This window comes from Rhinolophus sinicus, linkage group LG07 (assembly GCF_036562045.2).
Source record: "Rhinolophus sinicus isolate RSC01 linkage group LG07, ASM3656204v1, whole genome shotgun sequence".
NCBI lineage: Eukaryota > Metazoa > Chordata > Mammalia > Chiroptera > Rhinolophidae > Rhinolophus > Rhinolophus sinicus.
The window spans coordinates 123,579,840-123,594,978 of NC_133757.1; the positions used below are offsets into that span (position 1 = coordinate 123,579,840).

At 46.5% G+C, this 15,139-nt stretch overlaps 1 long non-coding RNA gene across 2 annotated transcripts; it reads right to left on the minus strand.

Annotated features, from left to right (window-relative positions):
• Positions 1-311: 311 nt before the first annotated feature.
• LOC141572762 (uncharacterized) lies at positions 312-12,508 on the minus strand. 2 transcript variants are annotated; one of them, XR_012498233.1, is made up of 5 exons: positions 12,157-12,508; positions 11,877-11,988; positions 10,612-10,737; positions 9,575-9,723; positions 312-5,506 (listed from the first exon to the last, which is right to left on the minus strand). It is a non-coding gene; the product is annotated as an uncharacterized LOC141572762 (long non-coding RNA). The 2 variants fall into 2 exon arrangements; XR_012498234.1 differs by lacking the exon at positions 10,612-10,737.
• Positions 12,509-15,139: the final 2,631 nt, after the last annotated feature.

Sequence of the window (15,139 nt, forward strand, 5' to 3'; positions counted from 1 at the left end):
CACCCGTACCCGTTCACAGGTGCTTTTCACCTCCTCCTTCAGCTTTCTGCTCCTCCTTTTGTGCACCAAACCTCAAGACCAAGTCACCAGATCGGGTTTTGCCCATGTCAATAGGACAACAAAGACTTCTAAAAAATCGTTTTATTTTTCAACAAAATTAGGCTTTACTGTCTGAAAAAAAAAATCCTACTTTGGTTTTCAGAAGGCAAACAGTGAATCTTTTTCTTCGCACTCCTGCCACAAAAAGTTCCAATACACAAGCCTCCACCCACCCCAACCCCAGCCTTCTCTGCAGGCCCCAAACAGGAAAGCCCACTAACACATTTCCAAAAGGCGTGACCCTCCTTCCATGTGCAAAAGGGGCTGCAATTTCAAGGATCTCTCAGGTTAATAAACCAAAAAAGGAATCCCACCGTGTTCTGGAAGTTAGCCAGCCTTAACACTGGAGAGACCTTATGGTCGCGGACTCATTCTAACATGTGCGTGGCTGCAGGAAAAGAAGGCTTTTGCAAACTGGACACCTGATGGAAGTTGTTTTTCACCTTATTTTACAGGATTGTTTCCTTGAACAAGGAAATGAAAGTTTACTGTTTAGGCATCCTAAAATAGCTTATACCCTCTTCATGTTAATAAAATATGAGTTAGAGTTCTTTTGATCAAGAAGACTTCAAAAAAATTCAACCTTCCACACTGTTATTTGGGAGATGACCTCAGACTTTATCACTGAATTAAGATTTTGAATTCATTCTCCTGAACCCAATATGAGGCTTTCAGTAAGTACCCAAGCTATATAATTTCTTTGTTTGAAAAAAAGCCTGTCAGAACAAAACTGTCATTTGGTTGTCTGTATAACCCTTGAACTCAGGAATTTTTAAAGGAGTTCCATGAACTCCCTGGAATCATACATAATATTCTGTGTCTACATTTTTGTGGGGGAAAAAAAAAAATCATAGCTTTCATCAACTCACCAAACTGGGGATTTTGATTTCCAAACAGGTTTAGAATGTTTTCTGTGCTTTATACATTATTGAGTGGCCAGCTATTTGAGGGAAAACAGAGATAATTAGCTTGAAAAGGTTCTTACTATAAATAATTATTCTGTTAAAGGTAAATAACTGTGTAGCAGTTATATAAGTTTTCCTTCACAAAAGATGTAAAATCAAATGAAAGTTCTGTCATCCTTCCCAGCCCCGTCCTCACAACTGCACAGAGTGTAAGCTCCTTAGCCTGACACAAAATGCCCTTTACAACCTGCCCAGACTTTTCACTTTGTGCTCACTCTGTTTCAGCCAAGCTTTATTACTCACTTTCTTCTGAATCGCTCGTGCATTTGCAAGCCTTTCTGTTCAAAATGCCTCTGTCTGGCAAATTCCTACCTGCCCTTCTATGTCTGTTCCCTCCTCTGCCTAGTCAGTCACCATCAAACAACTCTCCGTACATCCATCTGTTATAACAGTTAACACACTGGTTTGCAATGGTTATTTCCGTGTCTTTTCCCACTATCCACAGTGAGTATCGTGATGGCTGGGACGATACCAGCTTCATCCCACGTCCCCGGGACTGAGCACAGGGCCTGGCATAGAGGAGCGACTCAGTAAATGTTGGTGCAATGAATAATCAGACAAGAGGCCTAAGAGAGTCTGTAAGGAGCTATGGCAGAGAACAGGGCAGGCGGCTCAGCGTGTGGACAAAGAGACGAAGTCACCACATCCTTATGAAATGACCTAACATGATACCTCTTTGTCCCAGCAAAGATCTTCACACAGCAGCTGGGAGCAGGGGGAAGTAATGGCAGCCAGGCCTCCGGCCGGGGAGGAGCCCTCTTCTGCAGGAGGTCTGCGTCCCATCAGGGTTCCTGGAGACCTCCCGCCCTCCCTCCCCCACCTTAACCTGTACTGTCCCCTCTTGGCTCTCTCCTGCCGGCTCCCACTGCGTTCCCTGCCATTACATCGCAGCCCAGCTCTCTCCATCACACACGTACACATCTCTGTTCAAAAACTGGCTGGTGAAGAAGATAAGGACCGAGATGATCGCAGTCAAGTTGGGCAGTTCTGGGTGCTCTTTGAGAAGCTAGTGTTACAAGGACCTGCACGTCGGAGTTTACAGCTTGCAAAGCACTATCACATCGTCGTGGAAGTCATCTCATTTGATCTTAGTTTGGACGTAGTTTTCTCAGGTGAGCACATGTGGAAAAACACATAGCAACTTAAAGCATCGAAGGTAAGACACCTGGGTGAGCCCGGCCTGGAGCAAGTTCTTTAACTCTACTTGGACATAGAGCTCATGTTGGAAAACAGGGTGGAGACAGATGGTGGTGTCCTCAGGAAAACCAAATATTAATACAAATGTGTTTGCTGTTCTAAAAGTAATACATAGAAAGTAAAAGAAATGAAATATATAAAGGCCATGCAACGAAATAGAAATGCATCCTTCCCTACTCCAGGCCCAGCATCCCAGTGCTACTCTCCCAAGTAACCACCATGAAAAATGTCTTGTGTATCCTTTCAGAAACGTCTTCATGTGTATGGGTGAATACGCATACATGCATATGTGTTAGATAAAACATCACATATAAGTATGTACAACTAGAAATACGCTATATACATTTATGTACAAATTATAAGACCACTGAAATAGAAAAATATAAAATCATACATGTGTAGATATATATAAAATCCTACCTCTGAGTTGTTTGTATATATGTGTGTGTGTGTTTGTACGCATACATACAGAGTCAACTATGGACCTAATAGCACTGTTGTTAGGGGCACGGCTGGTGGTGAGGCTGGTGATACTATTTCTGAAGGTATGCAAAGTCTAACGAAGTGAGTCAGCAGCAGTTATTTTGTTGGTAGAGGAGACAGCTCTCTATGCAGTGCCAAATCTCATGCTGGCTCAGGCTGGTTTGGCCAGTTCCTTCCTTAGGAAGCTCGGTCAGTGGGTCTCCTTCTTTGATGACCCTCAGAAACTGCTCTGCTGTGATAGCAACTGCTTGTGACCATTTGAGTTCCAAGGCCGATCTGCTGGTTCCTTTGAAACACGCCCATTGAAGTGTTCTGTGGGTTGTCCGGGTGGTGACCGACTGTGTACTGATCCACCCAACCTCCCTGACAGCGACTAGGGGCGAAGACAAGTCTCAGTCACCTTTGTGGCCCCAGCAGAGACCCCATGGTTCCATGAGGGTCGGCTGAACAGATCTGAAGAGGTAACCTGCATGTAACACAACATCTCACCTGCCAAGCCCCACAGAGCCCGGTGCAGAGGGAGACGCCCATTCTTACCGAATCCCCGTTATCAGGAGCACTCTCTCTTCTAGACACCATTGGAAGTAGATCGTTTGTTTCTGGGCCTTCTTGGTTCCTCTTTTATCCTCTTACTGCTTTCAAGCTGCTGAACCAAAGCAAGCTGTTGGGTGTGATGTCTGTGTTTGGCAGCTGGGGTTACTGGGCGGGGGGTTGTTTATGGTCTGAAGTATCCACGCAGAATACGTGGCTTGTATCAGCTGGAGAGAGGAGTCGGACAGGTACACCGATACACTGACAAAGTTCCAGCTGGAAGATTGTTACACTTACCCTGTGTTTGGCGAGACAGCAGACGTTACAGGGACATGGATTTTGACCCAATTCAAGGAAGAACTTTCTAATATTAAGTTTTCACAAAAATGGAATGAGACACTATGTGAGGTGGTGAGTTCTTTAGTACTGGAGACATTTGAACCATCCTGGATAGAAGAATGTCTCAAGAGGTTTCCAAGTTCCCTGACGTCTCCGAAGAATACGATCCCATAGGTAGTTGATGTCTAATCTAAGGCAGCAGTGTCCAAGCGAACCTTCCGCAGGGAGGGAATGTGCTGTATCTGCCGTGTCCCGATGGCAGTCACGACCACTTGTGCCTACTGAGCACCTGAAATGCAGCTGCTGTGGCAGAGAACTGAACTTTTAATGTCATCTATTTCTAGTTAATTTCAATTTAAAAAGCTAGATATGGCAAATGGCTTCTAGATGCGCCCAGCTCTGAAATCCTACGATGTTTGTCTAGCTCTCATCATTGTCTGTCACTTTGTTAATCACGTAGGCTGTCCTGGATGCTGCATATAAAATTGCTCTATTTAGGAGATGGTCTTACTTTACAGGGATTAGCTCCTGAGAGAGAAGTAGAACCCATTTAAAAACATGCAAGTAGAATGAAGAATAAAAATAGCAAATGAACGATTGCCACACTGGAAAGTGAGCACAGACAGACAATGTATTGTGTGGCCACGGTGAAAACACTGGTGTTTCGGGCCGGCCCGGTGGCTCAGGCGGTTGGAGCTCCATTCTTCTAACGCCAAGGGCTGCCAGTTCGATTCCCACATGGGCCAGTGGGCTCTCAACCACAAGGTTCGACTCCTCGACTCCCGCAAGGGATGGTGGGCAGCGCTCCCTGCAACTAAGATTGAACACGGCACCTTGAGCTGAGCTGCTGCTGAGCTCCCAGATGGCTCAGTGGGTTGGAGTGCGTCCTCTCAACCACAAGGTTGCTGGTTTGACTCCTGCAAGGGTGGTGGGTTGCGCCCCCTGCAACTAAGATTGAAAGGACAACAACTTGACTTGGAAAAAGTCCTGGAAGTCCACACTGTTTCCCAATAAAGTCCTGTTCCCCTTCCCCAATAAAATCTTTAAAAACAAAACAACAACAAAAAAAAACCACTGGTGTTTCTAACAAGCATAAAGGTGTGAGCAGCCTCTGCCATGGGGGTGGGAGGGGAGCAGCTCCTAGCTCAGTGCCCCCCGCCCCCACCCACCGTGTGCTGTGGCCTGAACCAAGTATTCTTCCCACAGCACACGCTCCACGGGCTGCTGGGTTTTCTCTTGTATGTTTTAAGAGTGATAGAGATTTAGAGCAATGTGAGAAAGTAACCTCAGGCTTCATGTTACTGCACCAGAAAGAGGAAGTTGTTTGAATTCGAATTTATCATTTCAGATCAGGAAGAGGCCTCGGTGATTGTATAATCTAGTCTCTGTATTTTACAGAGAAGAAAACCAAAGCCTGCCCTGAAAAGGCTGGTGACTTGCTAACGCCATGTGGTTATTTAATAGATTTCATTTGTGTAAAAGAGTTCACACGTTGTAAATGACAAATAGTTATCCATCGAAAATGTAACCTTTTTCTTAAAAACGAAAGGAAAACCATGCTTCCAAAGAGCTGATGAGAGTTGAGGGAGAGTCACGGGTGTCATCAGCTGCTTGCTCGTAGCCTGTCTCACTTCTCTCCTGCTTCTCCAGAGTAGGACAGAGGGCTGTACTGGGCATCTGTGTGAGGACCAGATGAGGGGGTGCTTTGCGTGTGCTCACTTGGCTCGGACCGCGTCTCCCCAGACCTGCTCCAGAGACACGCGGCCATGTGCTCGGGGCTCTCCGGGGCCACACTCCCTCCGGACCAGGCTCTCTGCAGCAGTTCCCCAGAAGAAACGCTTCCCCCTCAGTTCACTGAACATCCTTATACGTCCCCTAGAGAATGGCAAAATCTAAACAAACAAGTTCTATTTTCAGTGTGTCTTCCTGAAAACCAAACTTCACCCACATGAAACCAGCTAGCATGCTTCAAATGCTGAAGGCTTCTAGGTACTTTCTGAGTTTGCTGTGACTCATGTCTTACCTTCATATTTATCCTCGATTTAAAAATCAAATCAAATAAAATAAAGCAGAGAAATGAAGGCTCTCTTTCAATGTAAAACTATTTGATGCTTCCCACATCCTCACCTTTTCTCCATTACCACATAAAACTCTGTCTTTTTCCTCGAAATGGGTACAGAATTCAGATAACTAACATATTTGGAAGATTATGTGTAGAGCATTCAGTCTTTAGAACTTAGCAATTTAATACAAGGTACTGTCACGGCAAGTGCTGTGATCTAACCAGACTTCTTTCCATAATGTCTAACAGACTTTCATGATGTCACTCGCCTATACAAGAACCATTAATTGGCTTCCTATTGGGATCCCTTGGGATTAAGTGTGGCCTCCTAAGCCTGGGAGCCTGTCATTAACGTTTTCTCTACCCATCAAATTACATTTTTAATTCGGTGCCCACTCCAGCACATGCCCCTTTCCAGCCGGGCTATTCTCCTCACCCGCACCCTGCCCACAATTGTTGTTTATGGCTTCACGCCTTCCTTACAGACCATTCCAGACCTCATTGCCTCTATTCAGGACCATCACCTCCAAGAACAGGCTTAAAGCTACTTCTTTCCTAGAAATCTTCCAATCCAAGCCCACACAACAGCTATGTTCTGGCACTTGTTTATTCTGAGTGTCACTACGTGTTTTGTTTTGCATTATTCCTATGTGAAAAGCTGTAACCCTTTAGACACGGCGAGATGGGGGTGGGGGCATGCCACACACACATACCAGGTGGCTTTCCCCCGTCATTCTCCACATGAGGACCAAGGTTCACATTGACTAAATCATATGTGCAAGGTCACACAAGACGAGGAGCCACGTGTTCAAGACCACTGCTCATCTCACCACACCACGTTGCCTTTCAGATTCATATCTGGGTCGTACCAAACACTGAGAAAAATATAAGCAGCATTACATAATACATAAAGAAAAATCCATAACTTCGTTATTGTAATGCTTATGCTTCCATTACTAAAAATTATGGCTGTGGCAGAGACCGCTGGGCCACAGTCCCGTCTTCCCAGCAGTGACATGCAACCACAAGGCTGAGTTCTGGCCAGTGGGATGGGAATGGAAGTGATGTATGCAGCTGCAGGCCTGGCCCATGGAAACCTCCTCTCAGACCTCCGTGCCCTCTCCTCTTGCTGGGCTGGTGCCTGTTGGGCTCTTGGGTGACCGTGGAGGCCAGGGCGGAAGATGGTGGAGTCAGTAAATGGAAGAAGCTTTCTCCCAAATCACCACTTGGAAGAGTGATTCTGAGCCTGGTGATTCTGAGCACCCACTTTGAACCATGACGTGAGCCAGAAGCTGTGATGTTAGAAAGAGGCTGGGTTGAGCCACTGAGATTTTGGCTAGCATTTATGCAAACTAATACATTTGTTGATTTAATTCTTATAACACCCTATGAAGAGGATATTATCTCCATATTATGGATGGAAAACCAAGAACAAAAGTGGTCATACTTCTCACGTGAGGCACTCCCATGCCCTACAGAGGTTCCTGTGATGTCAGGACTCCCATAGATGTGAACCATTTTATGCACCTCTGTAGAAACGCATCAACTCTGCCCACCACCGACAGATGGCAGTAGTGGCTGCCTATTGACTGTCACTTTGAATCTATGAACAAATGGATTTAGGGATGTCATGAAATGAAATATAACCTGTAAGTGCAGAGAGGAGTTTCTAAAAGCTCAGCTGCCTTTGCTCTGCTGAGGGGTCATTTTAGCTTCTTGAGAATTATCACTGCAAGTTACTCAAACTCCTGGGTCTTCTAATTCTCTTCTCTGAAAATGAGGGAGTTGGCCCAGCATCTGATAATCAAAACATCCCTCTAAGACTCTGATGGTCCACTGTGCACACGTGGAAAAAACCAAACTGCTGACCTTGTAAAGAAATGCTAAGCTTACAGTTCACACTGGGCTGTCCCTCTCTCCCTAGGGGAGACTGGTAGGTTAGTAAATGATATTGTGATTACTCTCAATAATGGGAAAACAGGCTAAAACTAATGTCAAGTTTAAACCAACCTTCCTTCCTTCCTTCCTTCCTTCCTTCCTTCCTTCCTTCCTTCCCTCTTCCTTTCTTCCTTTTTCTTTTCTTCCTTTCCTTTCTCTATATTTACATTTTTTCTCCAATTAACACATGTAGTTGCATAATCAAAATAATACTGAGAAAAAGGAATAAGACACACAGACACTCAAAACTGAGCCAGCCGTGGGCAGGACACGGTATAAAGAATGAGGCAGCAGAGCAGAATGGCTGACTGGGCTTTGGGTCACGGCGTCCTGGGTTTAAAGCCGGGCTCCACCACTCACTTACGGTGTGGCCTTAGGTAAGTTTCCACACCTTCCAGAGCCTCAGATCCCCATTTGTGAAAAGAAGGGCAGGTAAGATATCTACTCATAGGGCTTTGTGAGGATTAGAGCCGGGGTCTGGGGATGGGCTGGTGGCAACGGGCAGGTGATGTATATGACCACTAAAACGGTTTCAGTCGACAACAAAACCAGAAACAGCAATCATATGCTAATTATTTTCTCTCACTTGGCATGTTATCCTGAGTTATTTCCTGGTGTGTATGCAGCTTGACTGCACTAGATCAGCATACCTTCCTCAAAACAGATGTCCCATCTTTTTATTCTTCAGCATGTCTGGCTCACGGGTGCAGGAGAGTGTAACTTAGTCAGTGCTTCTTGAGGAAAGGAATTATAACACGCTCTACCTCAAAGCATTCAACTTCAGATTTTCACAGAGAGGTTTTGCTACCACGGCTGACCACACAGGAGGAGAGCAGGTCTGTCCGGTCGGATGTCTGCTGCGTGGCTGTAAAACCGCAGACCTGCAGGTATTGAGTCTCCTGAACACTACAGCAGCCACTCACCACGCGTGGCTATTGCAGCGTAAATGAATTAAAAGTAAATACAATAAAAAACACACTTCCTCACACGGCCACATTTCAGGGGCTCACTAGCCCACGTGGCCAGGGGTTGGCCATGGGATGGTGCAGACAGAGTATATCCCTGTCTGCGGGGCTCTGTAGGACTGTGCTACTAAAGAGACCCAGAGTCCCTGAAAGCTGGAGAAAGAGAACGTCCAGATGCAGGGCCTTCTGGCCAAATACTTCCTGTCTCATTATTTACTTATTTAAAAATTATTACATGCCAACTATGTGACATAGTAACGGTTACCATTTAGTATGTGCAAGATACAGTGCTAAGCAAGCCCTCTGCACACAGAATTTATCTAGTTCTCACCCTCTGAAAGCAGGCATCAGTAACTATTGTAATAGCTATCACTGATAATTACATCAACTACAATTATTATTAATTAATTATGATTAGCTTGCTTTTTAGAAGTGAGAAAACAGGCTCAGAAAGCTTGACTAACTTGCCTGAGACGTCACGGTTTGGAAGTGGCAGAGCTGGGATTGAGCTTCAGCATTTATCTGGCTCAGCCATCCCTGGGCTTAACCACCAGGGTCTGCTTTCCCCTTATCACTCCTCTCTAAGCACACTTTTGGAGCTATGGAGATATGCAGATGTATGAAACAGTCACTCCCTTCAAAGCCTTTCAATCTAGTGTGGAAAATCAATGGATTAAAATGTATGTAGCTATAATTACAGGACAAGCTCTGTTAAAGAATGACAGAAGTGGTAAAAAGAAATATGGAATGGATTGGAGATAGGAAAGCCAATGAAGAGGCCATTACATCAGTCAGGACAAAATGGGGTATAGGAGCTGAAGAGTGGAGATGGTGGAGATGGAACAATTATAAGGGAAGACCAGTCAGTATTCAGGGACCACTGGATCTGGGGAGAAAGAAAAAGGGAGGTGTGGTCGCCAGGCTCTAAGATGACCCCTCCCCACAGTGAACTTCACCTGGTACCCCTGGTGAGTCCCTCTCCCCTAAGAGCTCACCTGTGTGACCCACCAGACGTGGGGACAGTGATGGCATGTGACCGCCAAGGCTAAGGCATGAAAGGCAGCGCACGTCCGCCTGCACTCTGGGCTTGCTCTCTGTGGGAGGCCAGCGCCATGATGGCAGGGAGGTCGGCAGGGGGGTGAGCCTGTGAGACACAAGACGTGACTGTTGATTTCTAGCTGCTAAATTCTGGGGTGATTTACTATGTAGCGATGGATGACGAAGAGCGGAGGTATCAGATTACTTTGGGATTTTTAAGCTTGGGTGGAGGGTGGAGCTTGTTATGCATTTTCCTTCCTTTAGAACAGAATCCATATAAGCAAACCTCTTTGTGATCCAATCCCATGTGGACTTTCATTCAAAAACACAGCTGTCTGGCAACAAAAAAGTGGATAAACACTATTTAAACCTTTGCGACGGTCTCTGCTGAATGTGCTGTAGGGGGACTACTTTCAAAACACTTAGCTAATGGGAATGTAAAGTACAGCACAGAGAATATAGTCAATAATATTGTAACAACTGTGGATGGTGCCAGGTGGGTACCAGGTTAATGGGGGAATCACTGTATAAATTAATGTCTAATCACTATGCTGTACACCTGAGGCTAATATAAAATAACACTGAATGTCAACTGTAATTGAAAAATAAAAATAACAAAAAAACCCACTTAGCTAAATTTCTTTAACATCTCATTTCCCCATCTTAGCCTCAATATTGCCTTGCCACCAAATTAGCTCCAAAAGTTATCTTAACAATCTTCTCAAAACACTGTCCCATGAACTCAAACCAAGTAGGCCTTTGTTGCTCTCTTCTTTGATCCGAGTTTTATTATGAAGGTCCATATTAACCTCCACTTTCCCACCGCCTCATTACTTGCATTCTGTGTAACAAAGGGGAGCCCAGGAACCATCCCGAACGCAAAAGGTCCCCTTAAAGAGGGGAAGGGTGGGGAAGAGAGCGAGACCGCCCATGGAGCAGCTACAAATAAGCCAACTAAAATACCGTGCAGTTTTCTTTTCATATGTCTGCTCACCAAAGAAACTGCTCAGGAAGCAGCCAGGTTCAGGCCAGTCCACCGAGTGTGTGACCCTGGGAAGGTTGAACAGCATTTCTGTATCTCAATTTCCTCACTTGCAAAATGATGCCATCTACTTGCCGGCTTGTGGGAAGATGAGAGGCGTGAAAGCAACTCATGCAGTGCCCACCACGTTGGAAGCATTCAATAGCTATTAAAGTCCAATATACCTGAATTATCGGCAATTCGATGTCTTTCCATGTTACACAAAGGGTAACTGCTTTCAGACACCGGTACTATAGTGTCGCTTCTAAAACCTGCTCTGTTTGCTTCTTTCGATATTTTGAGCCAACTTCTTCTATTGTTGTTAGGACAACGAGGTGGCTATGAGCTTGGTGTGGCCTTGAATAGCACCCATAGCTTCTGGACACAAAAGCTGTAATTTTTCATTCTGATGTATGTCCTGTCTTACGTGGCAGATAACCTCTTTTCCCTATCTTTTTGCACATTTGTTTCTGATTCTGAATATATAGGGAGTCCATTGTTGGGACTACAAGTGCTGAACGTCACTATCTCGTCCAAGCATTCGAGTGCAGTACTATTTTCTGAGTCCCTACTATATGCCACAGTTCTAGGCACTTCTGTTGCATCGACGTACAGAAAGCCAGAGATACCCGCCCCCACAGAGCTTCATTTTAGTGGGAAAATACAGAAAATAAACAATAAACACAGCATAAATGTAAACGATATAGGGTATTAGAAAGTGATCATTGCAATAGAAAAGAGAAAATCTAGAGTAAGGGGCATGAGAAGTGAGGTGGAAAATAAAATGCTATGTGGGAAGGGGCTCAGGGTAGCCTCAGAGAGGTCAGATTTGCACAAAATCTTGCCGTGAGGATGTTGGTCAAATGTTCCACGCAAAGGGAACAGCTGGTTCAAAGGCCCTGGGGAGGGAATGTGCCAACACACGCAAGGAACAGCAAGGAGGCTGGTGTCTTTGGAGGAGAGTGAGAGAGATCTAATGGGGGCACATCGTGTGGGGCCTTTTTGGCCATTGCCAAGACTTTCGCTCTTATCCTGAGGGAAAACCAAACGGGGGGATTGGGGCAGAGAAAGGACATAATCTGACATATTTTAAAAGAATCCCTCTGGCTGCTGAGGTGGTGAATAACTGTAGGAGGCGAGGGTGGGACCAGGGGAACCATGTCAGAGGTTTCTGCCCTGCTCCAGGCACATGGGAGCAGGGGAGGCGGAGGAGGGGTCAGGTCATACACAGGTCTTACCTTTCTCGTAGCACGGCAACTCAATTCGTGCCTCACTAACGTGCTGCAACAAGTCTTCTGTGGTTGATGGACATGCATATACTCATTTGCTTTCTAGTTTTGTAGCTTTTCCCTAGATTAAAAACAAACCAAAAAAAGCCCTATTGATTGTTAGATAGCAACCCGCTGATGAAACAACTTTCCGATACTCCAGGAACAAAGTTTTAATGTATTATCTTACATATTTAGAAAATGCACATACACTGTAAGGTCATTTTCCATCCATTCGGGAAAAAACTACCTTTGAACAGGCACAATGGTCGTGAGTTATGCCTCCAGCCTTCAGTTCTAGATCTGAGTTAGACCAATGCAGAGCTGCTTGCCCGAGCACACCCCTCGAAGCTCCCTCTGCTCCCCGCCACAGAAGCACGTGACCACGGCAGCGGAGTAACTGATGAGCAGGAGAAAACTAAGGAGGCCACCATATGCCTTCACACTGGATCCTGAAACTAACCGTACATTCCAAATTGGATTAGCTCTTCCTTCTTAGCAATTTTTTCTACCTTCAGGAAAGGAAGAAAAGAATGGTGAGAACATCTTTCCACTGCAGCCACTTCTCCCAAACTACAGAATCAAGTTTAGTCCCCTTGCGGTCACAGAGCCACCCTGCTATGCAAATCTTCTCTATTCGCTAGAATTGTTGGGGCTGTCTGTAACAGGCATATAGAAAGGAAAATAAAAATATCAAGCCGATCTACAGATGCATCGTGAAGGAGTTACATTCATATAGACCTGGATAAATACTTCTGGCCTCTTTCTCTGAGGATGGTGGTGATGGATATATCCACCTCTAGATGACTCTCTTTTCACACAGCCAGGTGCTGTGCCAGGTCACAGTAAAGCAGGTGACTGTGACCTGGAGATGGAAGCCTTGACGAAAGTGAGCCTGGGGTGGGAATGAGAGTTTCCCTAGATTTCTGGGTTCTCTAGATGAATCCAACGCTTTGTCCATTCTTTTGAGAGCCATTATGAGAGTTGCTTCAAGTGCTTTAGATATACGTCTTTCGCTGTCTTTTGGATATTCTTCGTATACATTCATCCAGTTCACCTTCCAAGCCAGAGACCTGGAAACCCTCCATCATTTCCTTGCTTTACTCCCTGCATTGGTCAGGGTTCCCTCGGAGAAGCAGAACCACTATAGACATTATGTACTAAGGGATTCATTGTAGGAATTAGACCTTGCACAATCATGGGAGAAGCTCGGGAAGTACAGGCCTGAAATGACCAGAGAAGAATCACCCCCCAGCTGCTGGAGGGGAACTACGAAGGAGGCTTATGTTGAAGTGTGCAGCAGGCTCTTCATGGAATCCGCCTCTGTGAGTCCCCTGGCCACCTGGTGGTCAGCCTGGGCCACTCAGGAAGGCTGGCTGTCAGAAAGGAAAGCGGGACATCCTCAGGGAACACTGAGGAAAACCTGGGGTCACAAGGATAAACTGGAACCTACAGGAAACACTGGAACTCATGTCTGTCTCACTGCATGTAACCCTGATAACCAGCACGTGAAGCTGGTACCCTACATTTGTGAGCTGTTCACGTGCCCAGCTCAGCCCTTGGAGAGACTGAACGAGGACATGGGCTAAACAGATGCACCTCAGGCTGCTCATTTGCCACCTCCACCCTGGAGGCTTGTGCGGGAGCCTCTGAATTCGTGGGTGCCATTGCAAACTCCCTGGAAAGTCGACCCAAATTCCGGGGAGGAGTGGGGAGAGCCACAGGTCAGCCGTGGTTGGTTTGGCTGCTCCGCACTCCCAGAGGCCTGCACTCCTAGAGGCTTCTGCTGGGAAGAATCAGGCAGAGCTTAAAACCCAGACATCTGGACCGAAATGGACGTGAAGGGAGCTGCAGTGAGTGTGTGGGTGGGTGAGAACATGAGTCAGTGCTGACATGTGGGGGAGCCAAGTGTGAGGACTCTGAGAAGAGAGACAACAGGGGGAAGTGACGGCCAGAGGTGGGAGCAAAGGGAGAGAGGGACGAGCAGGGAGAAGCCACGGGCACGCTCAGACCTGCTCCATGTGCCGAGGGTTCCGGCCCTACTATGTGCAGGGACCTGGCGGTGTTAGCAGTCATCGGGCCGCAGATGGGCAGTTGCCCGGCCAGCGTGGATGCATTCAGGAATTTCTTCCGGATACTGCTGTCACCAGAGCCCACCTTTCCTAACAAGTCAGAAAATGCTCCCTATTATCTCTGTGCTAACCACTTAGAAATGTCACGGCTTGGCTCGGGCATCTCAGAATCCCGACTGAGCAGACACAGGGTGGCCGAGATGATGGCTATCCTTACAATACAAGATTCCAAGACACTGCTGCCTCCCCGTCAGAGGATTCAGGCCTGTGGTGAAGGAACCAGGACCAGTGAGTTGACATTGGCAAGCGTTTTAACAAAGCGTGGAAACTCACAAAAGCAAGGGCATGGGTGATGGGCCCTCCGGCGGCACTGAAGGGACACGAGCGTGGACAGAGCAGAAAAGCACGGGGGCGGCCATCACAGCCTCGGACAGGGCCTCTGCCTCTAGGGCTCCTCAGTGTCATGACCCCATTCTCAACCCATCTTGTTCCTTCAGGAGGCCAGCAGAGGCTGAATGCAGATTCTGAAACTTCTTTTTTCCACTTTATGAGAAAAAAATTATACAACTTGGCATGATGCTCACATGGTGCAGCTTTCACATCACAAAACACAGGTGCTGAGTGCGCCTGGGGGTGCTGCCCTCCTACGCAGAAACCAGCAGTGAGAGAGGCTGCAGCCGGTTAGCGGGTGCACGGTTAGAGGGCGGGACGGGAGGACAGAGCCTGGGATGCAGAGGGTCCCGGCCAGCCCCAGGAGCCCCGCTTCATGGAGGTTTCAAAGCCCTGCGGATGTTCTGGAAAAGCCACCATCATTTATGTGACTTGGTAATGTTCTTCCCAGATTTTAACAAACTCCCTTTTCCCAATTCCCATCTCTAGCTATCGCCAATAAAAGATTTTAAACAATCAATTAAGACGAAGTTTTCTCATCAGAAAAACAGGGGGCTTAGTCTTACTCTTCCTGAATCACGAATCATTTCAAGGATATGATGAAAGCAATGGATGGCTCCATGACAATGCGCAAGCCTCCGAGATGCAAACCTTTTCAAACTCTTCCCAGGGTGGTGGTTCTCAACTTGCCAGGCCGATGGGATCACCTGGAGAGCTTTAAAAATGCAGATGCCTGGGCCCCACCCCAGAGCAATGAAATCTGTGTAGCTC